This window comes from Sycon ciliatum, chromosome 13 (genome assembly GCF_964019385.1).
Source record: "Sycon ciliatum chromosome 13, ocSycCili1.1, whole genome shotgun sequence".
Taxonomy (NCBI): domain Eukaryota; kingdom Metazoa; phylum Porifera; class Calcarea; order Leucosolenida; family Sycettidae; genus Sycon; species Sycon ciliatum.
The window spans coordinates 20,394,070-20,411,923 of record NC_088655.1 but is presented as its reverse complement, the minus strand read 5'-3'; the positions used below and the strand labels follow the sequence as shown (position 1 = coordinate 20,411,923).

General features: G+C 48.9%; 1 protein-coding gene across 3 annotated transcripts in view; it reads left to right on the top strand.

Moving 5' to 3' along the window:
• LOC135829600 (uncharacterized) overlaps positions 1-17,854 on the top strand; it is a 373,880-nt gene that overhangs the window by 342,031 nt on the left and 13,995 nt on the right. The gene's annotated exons all lie outside the window — the stretch shown is intronic.

Below are 17,854 nucleotides of genomic sequence, written 5' to 3'. Positions count from 1 at the left end.
CCCAGCGGAACCTCAGGCGGCATGTTGGCATCGTGTTCTTTGACCTAGCGAAAGCTTTCGACACCGTCTGGCATCGTGGTCTGCTTGCAAAGCTAGAGTCCGTCTTCTTGGTACACGGTCCAGCCCTGCAATGGCTCTCATCCTATCTTTCCTGCCGCCACCAGACTGTCAGAGTATCTACCTCCCTATCAGACCCATTACTAGTCGTGTCTGGGGTACCCCAGGGGTCCATACTTGGGCCGCTCCTATTTCTACTGTACGTTAATGACTTGCCAGCCCTTGTACCAAATGTAAGTCTTTTTGCTGACGACACTGCTCTGATGTGCTCCGACAGCTCGGCAGACAACCTCACGGCCTCCATGCAGTCCGGGGTCAACGCTACAGTAACATGGATGGAAACCTGGAAACTGAAGCCTAACCTCGCCAAAACCGAGGCCATGTTCTTCTCTCCCTCGCCCCCCACTCAACTTCTGTATTTTCCTGGTCTAAATAGTACACCTATTAAAGTTGTTAACGAGCACAAGCACCTGGGCGTTATTCTCGACCGCCAACTCTCCTGGTCTCCACAAGTCCAGTCTGTGTGCAAGCGTGCGAGTGCGTCCTTAGGTATGCTACAACCCCACTGCCAACACTTGGATGATAACTGCAGAAAATTGTTCTTTAAGTCGTACATTTTGCCTATATTTGACTATTGCGATATAGCTTGGTGCGGGTTGTCTCAGACTTTACTCCACAGACTGGAGGTACATCAACGCTTGCTTCTGAAAATTCTGTTTCGAAAAGACCAAACATTTGCCTCCCTTTGTCTTTATAAACTTGCTTCCACGCACCCTCTTCTTGCCCGACATCAGCAGCATCTTTGTATCCTTGTGCAAAAAATCTTCCTAGCCCAAGTCCCGAAACATATTGCCAAGTACAACTGGTTTGTTACCACTAGACCAACACGCAATGCCTTATCACTGCCCCGAGCTAGTTCCTCTCTGTTTTTGAAATCCCCTTTCTTCTCAGCATACTCCCTTTGGTCTAACCTGCCTACTAGCATTAAGACATGCCAGGATATCAGGAAATTCACAGTCCAGCTTTCCACACTGTCTCATCCGAAGTGATCCCATGTATTATTAATGTGCCTCCCTTTCTTTTTCTCTCCCTATCTCCTTTCCCTCTCTGACAGCATCTTTCTTTTTTTTCTTTTTTTTCCCTTTTAGCTTGCCGTGGTTGGCTATCACCTGACCTCTCATGTTTATTGGCAGTCTTCGGACGGGCCAGGAGATGTTGAATAAATAAATAAATAAATAAAATAAAAATGTGTGGGACGTTTGTCGGACAAATCCGGTGATAGGCGATGACTATTTTGCTTGTAACTTTAGTTTCCTTTGTCCGATTTAGAAAAACTAAAGACCAAACTCCTCAGGAAGTTCTAACTTATCCAAAAAGCAAAACATAAGCCACAGAAAACCGATTTGAAAAAATGGTCTGAAGTCCCTACTACTAGTACGACTCGTATTGCACAATCGAGATGAGGGGGATGGTGTAACCGTTACACCTTCTTCTGCCTTCCTATCACTGCACACCTTTTACGCACCTATCACTACACACCTTGTACGCGCCTATCACTGCACACCTTGTACGCGCCTATCACTGCACACCTTGTACGCGCCTATCACTGCACACCTTTTACGCACCTATCACTGCACACCTTGTACGCACCTATCACTACACACCTTCTACGCGCCTATCACTGCACACCTTGTACGCGCCTATCACTGCACACCTTGTACGCACCTATCACTGCACACCTTGTACGCACCTATCACTGCACACCTTGTACGCACCTATCACTGCACACCTTTTACGCACCTATCACTGCACACCTTGTACGCACCTATCACTACACACCTTGTACGCGCCTATCACTGCACACCTTTTACGCACCTATCACTGCACACCTTGTACGCACCTATCACTACACACCTTGTACGCGCCTATCACTGCACACCGCCTGCCTTTCGCAGCCCCGTACTCGTAGGAGTTCAAACGGCACGTCACGTTCCCAGATCACCTGGGCCTGTCCCCGCGACTGCCCACCAGACAGCAGATGCAGGAACGAGTCGTAGTACGAGTACCGTAGTTTCGAACTCCCAGCAACATGCATGGGACCTGCTTGATCGTTCGGAAGACCAAGCTACGAGCCGTACATCCACCGTAGTTTCGAACACCCAACAACATGCATGGGACCTGCTCGATCGTCATCTGCACGGGTCAGCAAATGAGGACAGCCAGACCGATTCAATCCCCGAGCGTCCATCACCAACGCCCCAGAGTACAGAAATCCAATCATGCAACACACAACACACCCAGTGTTCCCCAGCAGCAGCGCAGCCTACATGTCTCCTGAGCAATGCAGCTCGTGCCCAACGCTTACTCACTGAGGTGACTGAGGCCACACACAGCACACAGGCAGCTCACCCCACTGTAATGTCCAGTCAAACCCTGGATGCCGAGTTGCTAGCCACCCTGGATGAGAGCGATGTAGGGCACTCAAACAACACCAGTGGAGCCACTCCAGACACTAACACTAGGGCCCATGAACTCCCACAGTACACACCTGCAAACTGTGACCTGAAATTGGGGAACCTTTCCGTAGCGGACACCCAGCAAGTACTCTCCGCCGCATATGAAGAGGTAGTGCATTTCCGCCCAAACCTGTTTCTCGTGCCCTCCGGAGCCGTCGGGGCGCAGTTTGTGTCACTGTTAGCCCAACTTTTCAGGCGCTTCGGGCAAGAGGGTGCAGGTGAAGGCTATGCCATCAAGGGAGCCATGACAGCCACACAACTAATCTTGCAGAAGCCATACGGAGCCAACAGCCGGCAAGAACACCTGGACTGTCTCAACCGCCGATTGCCACTGTGGAATGCCGGAAACGTGGACGAGCTAATACGGGAAGCCCGAACAGTTCAGGAGCAACTCGACGCCGGTAAATCCTCCACCCGTCCCACCCCAGCTAGTCAGGGAAATGACGCACGCAACTTCGCATCACTGATCACTGCAGGGAAGACCGGAGCAGCGGTTCGAATGCTCTCCCAAGAATCATCCACGGGCTCGCACTCCCTAAACGACACCATTGACGGTCAATCAGTCCGAGAGGTCCTCATCTCCAAGCACCCTCCGGGTGAGCCACTCCATGAGGCAGTGCTTATACCGGGAATACCTCCCGAACAACCACATGCCATCATGTTCTCAGCCATCACGAGAGAGGCCATCATGAAATCAGTCCTCAATACCAACGGTGCGGCCGGACCCTCAGGCATGGACGCCAATGGCTGGCGAAGAATCTGTTCGTCCTTCCATAGTGCCTCTGATGCTCTCTGCGATGCGCTCGCCCTGTGTGCCCGTCGCATAGCGACCACTGCCATCGACCCTTCCTCCCTTGAGGCCTATACCGCCTGCAGGCTGATCCCATTAGACAAGCAACCCGGAGTTCGGCCCATCGGAATTGGTGAGGTCGTCCGACGTGTTATCGGCAAGGCCATATTGATGGTAGTAGGCCCAGCAATTCAGCAAGCCACAGGGTGCCTCCAACTGTGCGCAGGTCAACAGAGCGGCATCGAAGCAGCCATCCACGCTATGCGATCCGCATTCGCGCAAGACGACACTGAGGCCGTGCTCCTAGCCGATGCATCAAATGCGTTCAATCGTATCAACCGCAACGTATGCATTCGCAACATCCAGCATATGTGCCCAGAATTCTCCACCACCATCGTCAATACGTACCGGTCCCCATCCCGGCTGTTCGTCGGTGGCGAGACCATTCTCTCCTGTGAAGGAACTACACAAGGCGATCCGCTCGCAATGGCAATGTATGCGTTGGGCACCGTGCCTCTCATCCGTCGTGCTGCCTCTAGCAAAGCCGTACAAGCGTGGTTCGCAGATGATTCCACAGCAGCAAGCACTCTCACCAGGCTTCATAAGTGGTGGTCCATCCTGGAAGAAGAAGGTCCATCCTATGGATACTACATCAACGCCAAAAAGTCGATACTTTTGGTGAAGCCCGAGTGCTTAGATCGAGCCAGGGAAATCTTCCAGGACTCCAGCATAGACATCCGGTCGGATGGGTGTCGCCACCTAGGTGCCGTCCTCGGATCACCAACATTCTGTTCGGCATATGTGTCAGGCAAGGTGGATGAGTGGTGTCGCGAAGTGGATGTTCTGGCTGAGTTCGCCCGCACCCAACCACAAGCGGCATTTGCTGCCTTCGGCCAGGGAGTTCGCCATCAGTGGTCCTTTGTCGCCCGGACAGTGCCAAATACGGCCGACCTGCTCGCACCCTTGGAGGAAAGAATCCGTACCAAATTCATCCCTGCCATCATCAACCGCGTCCCGCCAGGAGACATCGAGCGTGCCATGCTGGCCCTACCGTGCAGGGACGGAGGGCTGGGGATCGTCAACCCATCCTCCCTTGCCTCCCAGTTCCAGGACTCTATGCATATTACCAAGTCTCTCGTGCAGAAGATCCTCCAGCAAGATCAGTCAGCAGAAGGCGTCCCAGCTGCCACCATCACAGCGAAGGCAGAGATTGTTTCCCAGTCCCGGCGCCTGGCGAAGGAAGCGGTTGCCTCGGTCATTGCCACCTCCACCAGCACCACAGAGCGCACCCTGAATCTTGCTGCTGAAAAGGGCGCCTCCAGCTGGTTGACCTGTCGGCCCCTTCGTCAGTATGGTTTCAACCTACACAAGCAGGCGTTCTGGGACGCTCTCTGCCTACGGTATGGTTGGACCCCTCCAGGCCTGCCAACAGAATGTGTGTGCGGCAAAGCGTTTTCACCGGAACACGCGCTGTCTTGCCCAACTGGTGGCTACCCCGCCATGCGGCATAATGACCTTCGGGATCTCACCGCATCTCTCCTGCGTGAAGTGGCCCATGATGTCCAGGTCGAGCCACATCTCCAGCCGCTAACCGGTGAGACCTTCCGTCACCGCTCCGCCATCTCCGAGGATGGTGCCCGCCTGGATGTGGCCGCATCGGGTGTCTGGGGTGGACGTTTCGAACGGGCATTACTGGACATCCGGGTATTCAACCCGCACGCCCGCTCCAACCGCCAACAGTCCATCACAGCCACCTACCGGAAGCATGAGGCCGAGAAAAGGCGCGTGTACGAAGAACGCGTCCGGGAAGTTGAACACGCGTCTTTTTCTCCCATTGTGTTCAGCGCTTCCGGCGGCTACGGCAAGTCCGCCTCCGCTTTTTTCAAGCGTGTCGCCTCTATGCTCGCCGACAAGAGAAAGGAGCCCTTCTCCTCACTTCTTGCCTTTATTAGGTCAAGGGTTTCCTTTTCTCTTGTTCGTGCCTCCAATGCCAGCCTCCGTGGTCACCGCAGGCCACGGTCTCAAGATGCCCGCCAGAGAGTCATTGACTCTGATGCTTCTGTGGTCCTTGCTGCTGCAGAGTGCTTTCGGTAACTATCCGTGGTGTGTTTGGCTACTGTTCTGCTTCAGTACCCCCCCCCCCCACTTTTTCATGATTTTGCATGTTATCGTTTTCTCGGATTCAGGTTTTCCACTCTGTTATGTTCGAATCCATAGTCTGTTTAGTTTGTACACGATTTGTACGCAACTTCTCATTGTTTTTTTTGTTTTTGTTTTTTTTACCAGGCGTGGGCCATCCCCTGATCATAGGTGCCAAAGACTGCACAGATCACTGCACACCTTGTACGCGCCTATCACTGCACACCTTGTACGCACCTATCTGCTCATTTACAGTCCCTTAATTGGTTCAATTCAGGTGGCACCACCCGAAGCTGCGTTCGTCTCCCCCTAGCTAGGTCTACCCTATTCGTAAATTCCCCTTTCTTTTCCTCCTACTCCACGTGGCTCCAACTGCCTCCCAGTGTTAGACAAGCTCCAGATATGCCCAAATTCCGTACCCTCGTCAGACAGCACTTCAGTATCTCCCAGTAAACAAAGTCACAGTCACCACTTCCGCTGCATAGCTCGCTGAGCATCCCATTGCTTTGTAAGTTGCTAATCCCTTCCCACTTTGTGTACGTGCTCTTAATTTTCTTTTTTTCTCTTCTTCCGTGGTTGGTCTCACCCTCTCCTCAATTCAATTGGCTGTCTTGACATGCCACGAGGTGCAGAAATAAATAAATAAATAAATAAATATCACTGCACACCTTTTACGCACCTATCACTGCACACCTTGTACGCACCTATCACTGCACACCTTGTACGCACCTATCACTGCACAGCTTGTACGCACCTATCACTGCACACCTTTTACGCACCTATCACTGCACACCTTGTAGATCTACGCGCCTATTTAGCTTGTGCACGCCTATCAGTTGCACATCTTGTGCCCGCCTATCAGTTGCACATCTTGTGCCCGCCTATCAGTTGCACATCTTGTGCCCGCCTATCAGTTGCCCATCTTGTGCCCGCCTATCAGTTGCACATCTTGTGCCCGCCTATCAGTTACACATCTTGTGCCCGCCTATCAGTTGCACATCTTGTGCCCGCCTATCAGTTGCACATCTTGTGCCCGCCTATCAGTTGCACATCTTGTGCCCGCCTATCAGTTGCACATCTTGTGCACGCCTATCAGATGCACATCTTGTGCCCGCCTATCAGTTGCACATCTTGTGCCCGCCTATCAGTTGCACATCTTGTGCCCGCCTATCAGTTGCACATCTTGTGCACAGCACGCCTATCAGTTGCACATCTTGTGCCCGCCTATCAGTTGCACATCTTGTGCCCGCCTATCAGTTGCCCATCTTGTGCCCGCCTATCAGTTGCACATCTTGTGCCCGCCTATCAGTTGCACATCTTGTGCCCGCCTATCAGTTGCACATCTTGTGCCCGCCTATCAGTTGCACATCTTGTGCCCGCCTATCAGTTGCACATCTTGTGCCCGCCTATCAGTTGCACATCTTGTGCACGCCTATCAGTTGCACATCTTGTGCCCGCCTATCAGTTGCACATCTTGTGCCCGCCTATCAGTTGCACATCTTGTGCCCGCCTATCAGTTGCACATCCTGTGCCCGCCTATCAGTTGCACATCTTGTGCCCGCCTATCAGTTGCACATCTTGTGCACGCCTATCAGTTGCACATCTTGTGCCCGCCTATCAGTTGCACATCTTGTGCCCGCCTATCAGTTGCACATCTTGTGCCCGCCTATCAGTTGCACATCTTGTGCCCGCCTATCAGTTGCACATCTTGTGCCCGCCTATCAGTTGCACATCTTGTGCCCGCCTATCAGTTGCACATCTTGTGCACGCCTATCAGTTGCACATCTGCCCGCCTATCAGTTGCACATCTTGTGCCCGCCTATCAGTTGCACATCTTGTGCCCGCCTATCAGTTGCACATCTTGTGCCCGCCTATCAGTTGCACATCTTGTGCCCGCCTATCAGTTGCACATCTTGTGCGCGCCTATCAGTTGCACATCTTGTGCCCGCCTATCAGTTGCACATCTTGTGCCCGCCTATCAGTTGCACATCTTGTGCCCGCCTATCAGTTGCACATCTTGTGCCCGCCTATCAGTTGCACATCTTGTGCACGCCTATCAGTTGCACATCTTGTGCCCGCCTATCAGTTGCACATCTTGTGCCCGCCTATCAGTTGCACATCTAGTGCACGCCTATCAGTTGCACATCTTGTGCGCGCCTATCAGTTGCACATCTTGTGCCCGCCTATCAGTTGCACATCTTGTGCGCGCCTATCAGTTGCACATCTTGTGCCCGCCTATCAGTTGCACATCTTGTGCACGCCTATCAGTTGCACATCTTGTGCGCGTTTATCAGTTGCACATCTTGTGCCCGCCTATCAGTTGCACATCTTGTGCACGCCTATCAGTTGCACATCTTGTGCACGCCTATCAGTTGCACATCTTGTGCCCGCCTATCAGTTGCACATCTTGTGCACGCCTATCAGTATCACATCTTGTGCACGCCTATCAGTTGCACATCTTGTGCACGCCTATCAGTTGCACATCTTGTGCACGCCTATCAGTTGCACACCTTGTGCAACTTCTGTGCACTTACTATTCATGGCTGCCCTTAGCACCTGTTATTCTACTTACTGTATAAAACTGATTCTTTACCAATAAAGAGACGGATTATTCCTCAGCCGACTAAGGGCGCGTTCGAATTGTCTTCATCAGCTGTTCAAACAAATTTTATGAAGACATTAGTTGAAGTGTCCCATTAGAACGGTTTCTATAATTTTAGAGTTTTTCAGTGGAATTATCATTTCTAATGACGTCCGATCAGATCGACCATCTCCACGTACAACGTGACGTAGCTATTCCAAACTCTTCGAAACTAATCCACCTTCCCATCGGATGAGTTTCGAGGAGCTTGGTTTTTCTGAAGAGGCCAATAAGGCCACCTCTTCAGAAAAACGGAATTCCTCGAAAAGGCAAAGAGTGACAATTCGAACGCGCCCTGAGTAGGCGTTTACAGATTCACTCGCATCTTCTGCTACATGTACATGTACTGTATCAGTGTGACTCTGAGAAAGAACTTTGAAGAATGTATTGCCATGATTTCTACCCTGCTTTCCATTGAAACCAGGGAGTCGTAAAGCCCTTAATACTCCCTGATTGAAACCATTATCTGCATGACTTCCGAACCCTTTACCATGCAGACCACCAGCACTGATCAGGTGTATTGTACACAATTTTGTAGTTTACATACTAGAACTGTGGTACACACATGTTGTTATGCTCCTACCTTCGAAAGGATGCCAAATTATGCTCCAAATTTTTCAACCACCTAATAATTATCCCGGGACAATCCGCCCGTGCCTACTGAGAGCATGAGGCCGGGGGGGGGGGGGGGGGGGGGGGAGACAAGTACAAGTACTGGCGTGTACTTACAAGTTGAAGTACTTGTAGTAGGATTTTTTCGCTGTCGGCAAGCGATGACACATACTCAACCTTGGTAGACTGTCTACAAGGCCTCTCTGTGACTGTCTCATTAGCTTCCAAAGCTTACGAGACCAAGAACACAGGCCTAGTGCAGTAGTGGTGAATCTCACACCTCACATTGTGAGAATCAACACTGTTTGGCTAGTCGCAGTTTGGATGGCGACATGCATGTGGATGCTGTGACGGTTATTGCTGTCGTTTATCACATTATACTCGCTCAGGTCAGTGATGCGGGTTGTGAATAGAGGGTCTACTCGAGTGCAGACGGGTAGGTGCGGGAGGAGGTAGGGAGCCTCGCGCCTTTTCGGGACTGTCACTTGGTTGCTTGGGACGCGTGATCTGGTTGTCTAGCTCTGCAGACAAGACTGTCACAGTGTCAATTGGTTTGTGACACCAGCGCGCTAAATCGATCCGTGGATGGTACAATGGTGGACTGGTAGTAGGTCCCAGTCGGCAGGTCCTGGACTTACTGCAACTACACGTATATCCACGATCACGGAGTCGCCTGGTACATTCACACATAAGCTCCGGGACCGGTAGGTCTACTACATGTAGATCTAGTAGTACTACTGTAGTACTACTGTACTACTGTACTACAGTACTACTAGTACTACAGTACTACAGTAGTACAGTAGTACTGTAGTACATCTACATGAGGCGACTAGCGCAGGTCTTCTCTCTCTGTTTGCAAAGCTCCACCCAACCCCCCCCCCCCCCCTCCACACCAGCTAACGATGTGCGTAATGACTTGTAAGTAGTTTTAGCTATTTATACACGAAGCGCAACCAAGCAGTTAGATCACCTACCCTACATCATGCATGCTACACTACATCATACATGCTACACTACATCCTACATGCTACTCTACCGTCTCTAGATCATACATGCTACACTACATCCTAGTCTACAGCCTAGGCTACAGCAGTGTAGGCCCCCATGCTACTCAAGACAAGTGCAGCGGTTGAGAGCAGGGAGTAGTATCAGGGAGTAGTATTTTACTACTCCCTGGTCGAGAGGCACCTCATACTCGGTCATAGAAAAGGTAGAGAGAAGAGTTGACCGCCTTCCTAAAATTTCCCCTGGTAGTGGTGCACAGTCATTCACCAGAGAGGTTTTTCTCTCTTTTGTCTTCATTGTTGTCATCATGTCGCTTTGATACCGACGCCCCTTTGTAGTGTTGCCCCTTTCGGTGAATCAAGCTGGAGTCGGAGTATTGCGCTCTAGCATAGCTTGGCTTTGAACAGCGGTAAGCACGAGCCGTTCTTCCTTCCCCGTTTTTCTACCTTCGGCTGTGGGTCGATGTCAAGCGATAGCACACTCCTGATGCCTGCATTGAAAGTTTTTTTGGCGACACAACGATTGCCTTTCAAATCTACGTTCCGGTTGGCTTCGCTGCATGCAGGGGATAGTGATTGAATGAATTTTCATTTTGACCATCATTGTTACACCTTGCCATGGGTTCACCTGTGTTTGAGAATGTGTTGGTCAACCCAACGGAATGAATCGTGTGAATGCTTCATTTCCAAAGTTAGTTGCCGCTTTCCTAGGAGAGTAGGTCTATGTTTTTTTCCGTTTCTTTGTGGTTGTATTTTGATCCAATACACCACACAACCACTTGTATTTTGATGTCGTGCACTAGGAACAGCTCAGTGAAGAGGATTTACGCGTGCAGACGACTCGTGCTAGTGCGTAGGGAAGCACGGTTGCTGGCAATCGCATTCTGCAACAGAAAATTTGTCAGATTACATGTACTAGTACCTGAGCAGCCGTCCCATCGGATGTCGAAGAACTAGGTGAGTTTTATTCGTGGCCCAAACTGTCATCGCCCAACGGGTTGATCACTGTGGATATAATTCATTCAGTCGTTTGCGGCGACACAAATCAGTTTCTAACTTTTTTTTCATGTTTTCACAAAGCTCAGAAAAATGTTTCCATTGGATTCAGACGGTGTCCCTCAAAACCACGTTAGATCTAGTCCAGAAAGTTTGTTGAATGACATCATACACTGTGTATGTATCTACACATGGCACGAAGAGTAACAAATGTTAAGCTCCCAAGAGTGGGCAACACCTGATACACTTACTACAGGGTTTTCAGACGGGGAAAACTCACATCACGTGGTGTGCTGTTCCTGTTGTACCTTTCCAGCACATTTTAGTGAGCACCGGAGTAATAAGATTAGCACTCCCTGACAGAAAATCACTGTGATTTTGCAACTCCCCAGTATGATCATGGCAGACAGTAAGATTGCGCTCACGCTATTCTACGTTCTACGTACAGTAGTACGCAACGTATCTGAAACACATGATGCGAGTTCTCGCAGTCGGAGATCCCATGTGCAGCGAGGCACACTCTTGGGAGCTTGTTTTAGGCATTATGGTAAAAGTAACTGCATGCTCTGTACATTCCTGGAGTCCACTATTTCTACATTCCGTATTTCCCGGAGTATATGCCAAACAGGAGCATAAGTCGCACCCAGATTTTATCATAAATTACAGTCATCTACCCTATTTTAGCACCACATGTTCCGTGTACCTCTTTTTCTTCTTGTTATGGATTTGACATTGGTGATCAACAACTGCTTGTCCTCTGATGAGTTCCCTTCATCTTATTTTAGAGCGAAACAAGACTTATCAGGAATAATTAATTGCTGTTATGGAGTGGATAGTGAACAGTTTGTGCTAATATCTCCAAGCATCTTGCGGTCTCATCTAGGCAAAAGTATAACTACAAGCTATATTGATGAATGGACCAAGCGGGGGATGACGTCAACAAATTACCATCATTTTTTTGGATTAAGCCATTGCTTGGCCACTGTTCTGTTGTGTCGTTGGTCCAATATTGATGTTGAGCAGACCCCCCCCCCTCCCCCACACACACCCACACGTACGCACCCACGCACGCACACACGCATGCACACACACACGCACACACATACACAGACGTGCGCGTGCACACACACATTCTCGCTCTGTCTTTTGTCTGACATTGGGCGTCAGTTGTACTTTGTAAGTAGTGGGTATTGACGCACAAGCGCCACTGACTAGCCACTCTCTAAATCGCCATGATTGGTCTATTTTGCTACCTGGGAGGGACTGAAGCACACATGCTGTTCTCTACTGTATGATTCAGAGAATAAAGCCACCCGAGTACAAGACCTTACATGAGTATAGTTCCATGTGAAAGGTGCAGTCTAAGAAGCGTCGGCCCATGATATATCTCAACTGGGATCCAGTTTTTTTACTTTTTTTTACTGAGTCCACTATGATCCCGAATGAATGCGGAAAGTGGTGGCGTGGCCCTGCTGCTCAGCCGACCTTGGTGGTCTCAGCGTCTGCACAGACGAAGCGCGAGAAGAAAAATAGAGAAGGACATAAGAGAACGGGAAAAACAAGACGAGAGCAAGACATGTAAACGGAAGTGCAGCGCCCAGTTTTGTCCTTTCCTTGTGTGAATGCACAGGCATTGGCTTGTAAATTGGAAAATTTGCTACAAGTTCTAGCAAGAGTCCTTGACTGACTGTTTGTCTGTCTGTCTGTCTGTCTGTCTGTCTGTCTGACTGATTGACTGTCTGCCTGTCGGACTCATTGACTGACTGACTGACTCTGTATCTGTCTCTTTGTCTGTCCATGTGTTTGTTTATGACTCTGTGTATGTATCTGTCGCTGCCTGTCTGTCTGACTCTATCACTCCCTCTCCCTCTCTCTGTCTGTCTGTCTCTGTCTCATTTTCTCTCCCAACCTCTCTCTTTCTCTCTTTCTCTGTCTCTCTCCCTCTCTCTTTCATTCTCTCTCTCTCTCTCTGTTTCTCTTTCTTTGTCTTTCTGTCTCTATCTTTGACTCTCTCTGTCTCTCCTTTTTCTTTGCCTGTCTCTGTCTGTGTCGCTCTTTCTCTATCTCTCGTCTCCCTGTATGTCTCTCTGTCTGTCTCTGTCTCTATCTTTGTCTCTGTCTATTTTTGCTCCACTCTTGCTCTGTCTGTCTTTGCCTTTCTCTGTCCCTTTTTTGCTGTCTATCTCTCTATTTAGTGTTCATGCACAGGTATTGGTTAGTAAATTGGACATTTGGCTACAAGTATTGGCAAGAGTCCCTAGCCAGAAGTAAGTAACTGTTCTCTCTTTCCTAAGGGTCAGCTGTTGAGCGTGATGTCTGACAATGTTCTGTCTGTCTGTCTGCCTGTTGTCTGCTTGTATATCTGCCTGCCTGACTGTTTGTCCGTCTGTCTGACTGATAGACTGACTTACTGAATGACTGACTGACTCTGTGTCTGTCTCTATGTTTGTCTCTGTCTATGTCTTTGTCGCTGTCTGTCTGACTCTCTCTTTCTCCCTCTCCTGCTCCCTGTGTCTGGCTCTATCCTACTACCTCTCACTCTCTCTCTCTCTCTCTCTCTCTCTCTCCCTCTCTCCCTCTATCAACCTATCTATCTGTCTATATATCTCTCTCTCTCTCTCTCGCACTATCTCTTTCACTCTCTCCCCCTCTTTCTCCTTCCTCTCTCTGTCTGTCTGCCTGTCTATGTCTCTATCTCTTACTCCCTCTCTCACCGTATCCTGCTGTCTCTGTGTCTGTGCCTGTCTCTGTCACTATCTTTCTCTCTGTTTCTCTGTGTGTCTTTCTCTGTCAATATGTCTTTCTCTCTCTCTCTCTCTCTCTCTCTCTCTCTCTCTCTCATCTCTCTCTCTCTCTCATCTCTCTCTCTCTCTCTCTCTCTCTCTCTCTCACTCTCTCTCTCTCTCTCTCTCTTGTTGTATCATCTGTATCATGACTGTCATGATTGTCTGAAGGTATTGTCTGTGTTGTGGTTGACTTCACTCTTTAATACTATTGACTGGCTTTTTGTATAATACCTATTCTATCTATCTATCTATCTATCTATCTATCTATCTATCTATCTCTCCCTGAATGTTCTGTTTGTCTGTCTGCCTGTTGTCTGCTTCTCTCTCTGCTTTCCTGACTGTTTTTCTGTCTGCCTGACTGATTGACTTACTGACTGACTCTGTGTCTGTTTCTGTGATTGTCTTTGTCTCTGTCTATGTCTATGTCTCAATTGCTTTCTGTCTGTGTGACACTCTCTCTCTCCCTCTCCTACCATACTCTCTCTGTTTGTCTGTCTGCCTGTTGTCTGCCTCTCTCTGCTTTCCTGACTGTTTTTCTGCCTGCCTGACTGATTGACTGACTGACTTACTCTGTGTCTGTTTCTGTGATTGTCTTTGTCTCTGTCTATGTCTACGTCTCAATTGCTTTCTGTCTGTGTGACACTCTCTCTCTCTCCCTCTCCTACCATACTCTCTCTCTCTCTCCCCTCTCTCTCTCTCTCTCTCTCTCTCTCTCTCTCTCTCTCTCTCTCTCTCTCTCTCTCTCTCTCTCTGTCTCTCTCTCTCTCTGTCTCTCTCTCTGTCTCTCTCTCTCTCTCTCTCTCTCTCTCTCTCTCTCTCTCTCTCTCTCTCTGTCTATCTCTCTCTCTCTCTCTCTCTCTCTCTCTCTCTCTCTCTCTCTCTCTCTCTCTCTCTCTCTCTCTCTCTCTCTCTGTCTCTGTCTCTGTCTCTGTCTGCATAGGCATAGGTTAGTAAGTTGGACATTTGCCTACAAGTATTAGCAAGAGTCCTTAGCCAAAAGTAAGTAACTGTTCTCTATTTTCTAAGGGTCAGCTGTTGAGCGTGATGTCTCACAATGTTCTGTCTGTCTGGCTTCCTTTTGTCTGCGTTTCTTTCTGCTTGCCGGAGTGTTTGTCTGTCTGTCTATCTCACTGATTAACTGACTGACTGACTCTCTCTCTCTCTCTCTCTCTCTTTATGTGTCTGGTCCTCTGTTTGTCTCCGTCTACGTCAACGTCTCAATCGCTGTCTGTCTGTCTGTCTGTCTGCAAAGAGCTGAAGCAGTCATGTGATAACGGTACTACAATATGGATCATGCAAGTGGTTTGAAAATTGTTCTGTACTTTCGATGATTTCCTTTTCCCTTGTAGATGTCTGGCGATCTTCTATCTGCAACACGACTAGGTGATCTGGAGACGATCACTGCATTTCTGGAGAGTGGAGCCGACGTCAACTGCCGCGACCGGGTAAACTAGCACAGGAAGATATCATGTATGGATCATTAGCTCTGATGCTAACTAATCACAACCAAATATTTCCCTGAAGAGTAGCCAGGACGAACAGAGTCAGTTTTTGGTTGATCCAGCCATACCATAGTCTTTGCTACTTTCTGTATAGAATAGTGGAAACACATGACCTCCTCAGCAGTAGCCATGCATTGGTGGCCAAGCAGTTGGTCCCGCAGTAGTCTGACCAACTGGGCCAGTTCCACCTTTCCTGCTAGAGGATTTAAGTTGGTACAGGACCACAACAATAAAGTTTCTAGCAGTACTTTTCTGCTGTGAGCATACCTAATATAATGCCTAATGAACTGTCTCTGTCACTCAGCAAACTATAAGTATCACGTTACTCCACTGTTAGGGTACGCTCATAGTCAAGAGAAGGTTCAGCGGAATGGGGCTTTCCCCAATATTGCAGGGTCTGGTGAGCCCGGCACTTTTCCAAGCTATTCTCCGCCGGTTTCCATCGAACACATTGGCGCGAGGATCCTCCCAGTTATTGCATCGGTGCTTGAAAGTTTCCCGCCAGCTTTGTTATGCACACTTCCGTACACATATCCTGCTTCTGTGTGTGCACTAAGTTACATCTATTGAGCTTGGCTTACACACTCTTTCGGCTCAGGTCGTCTTGCTTGCACATTGTTTAGAGCTACTAGGCTTTTCCTATGGTACTTTGCATGTACAAGTAAATACTGAAAACAGGGCCAATGGGGCAAGACCTGAAACTCCAGGTTTATGGCCACTGTGGTCCTTTGATGTTTTGGAAATGGTTGCCAAGACTATTAACCACGGGGTGACAGAATTGTTACATTTTCCAAAAAGAGGAACGCAGCACAGTAAAGGACGCAATCTGCTCAAACTGCGTGAAATACTCGAACAATCTGCTCAAACTGCGTGAAATAATCAAAATTCATGCAATTGCAGCTGAAGGGAGTAACGTCGTGACCTGAACACAATTTGTTTCCAGGAAAAGAAGTTAGTTAATAACCCTTTCAGTGCCCAGGAGGAGATAACTCGTCCTGAAACAACCACCCTGAATGGCCAAGGACGCAGTAACTCGTCACGCACACGGAGCATATAGCACAGAAGCTAAGATTTCTGGGCGTCACATCACTCATTTTGTTTCTTGCGACGCAATATATCAACCTGTCGGAGACGTTGTGAGTCTCCGACATGTTGACAGAGTGCATGGGCAACTCTGCTTGGTTTGGCCCATGGCGGATTAAGTTGACGTCAACTTCTCTGTAGATCATACCGTACGAGATATGTACTACGAATCTGTGGCTGCGTCAACTGGATTTCACTATAATTAGACTGGCAGTTCGATAAAAAGAACAACATATGCGGGATAAAAAATTGCAATTTTCGTTTTGAAGGATGCAAAAACCCAAACTCCAAAATTTCTCCTGAATCTCCCGAGAGGGGTGAGATGAAGGCAGTGAGCAAGTACGCTTGTGAGTGATGAAATACGACCTAAAGCGCATAACTGACACCCTGGACCGTTTCCGATTATATCACTGCACTTGCGTATGTGCACGTCTAGCCACATTCCTACCACATCCTGGGCGTTGATCCAAGTTGTATAACAACACACTGATCAGAAAATATGACATACATGTATGCTTGTACACTAATGGCAATCATGCTCTGAAAATACTGTCTTGGACATGGAAATCCAGGCGAATGACTGGGACCGACGCTTTCAGTGAGTACAGAACGTTGCATGCAGTGCACATGTTTATCCGATATGACCAGTGCACTGTATGTGTGTACCGTAGACTACGCGTACCGAATCAAGGCTGCCTGGACAGCGGCCAGGGGCCGCTAGACGTGCGACCGGATTTCCATGTCAACGGCACTACCAGACAAGTAGTACCATATCAACCAATTGTTCAATTCCACTCTGAATTGTTTTGCTTTGATTTACAATTGTGACTGTGATCTATACTCCGACTTCTCAAGAACTTTTTCCTGTACTGTTGTTTCTTGCATGTGCTTCCAGTTTGGCAATACTCCATTGCACCATGCCGCCATGCGAGGTAGAATCGAGGTGTGTCAAGCGTTGCTTGCTGCAGGGGCGGACTGTACCATCAAGGATACGGTAAAGAACCGGGTTTAGAGTGTGTCCGGTAGCCTGAAATGCCCGTAACTTTGGGGTCTGGATAACCGAGGTATAAGTGTACATGTATGTCTGTATACTAATGGCAATCATGCAATGTAAATACTGTCTTCGACATGGAAATCCAGTGGAACGACCGGGAACGGCGCTTTCAGTGAGTACAGAACGTTGCATGCAGTGCGCATGTTGATCCGATGCGACCAGTGCACTGCATGTGTTGTACCGTAGACTACGCATACCGAATCAAGGCTGCATGGACAGCGCCTAGGGGCCGCTAGACGTGCGACCGGATTTCCATGTCCACGGCAGTACCAGACAAGTAGTACCATATGAACAAACTGTTGAATTGCACTCTGCATTGTTTTGCTTTGACTTATAATAATTATTGTGATTGTGATCTACACTCAGACTTCCCAAGAACTTTTTTCCTGTACTGTTGTTTCTTGCATGTGCTTCCAGTTTGGCAACACTCCGTTGCACCATGCCGCCATGAGAGGTAGAATCGAGGTGTGTCTCAAACTCATTGAGAACTGTTTCTTGTACTGTTGTTTCTTGCGTGTGCATCCAGCGAGGCAACACTCCGTTGCACGATGCCGCCCAGAGAGGTAAACTCGAGGTGTGTCAAGCGTTGCTCGCTGCAGGGGCGGACTGTAACACCAAGAATACGGTAATGAACTGGATTTAGAGTGCCATGAACCATGCTGATCCTTTTCTGC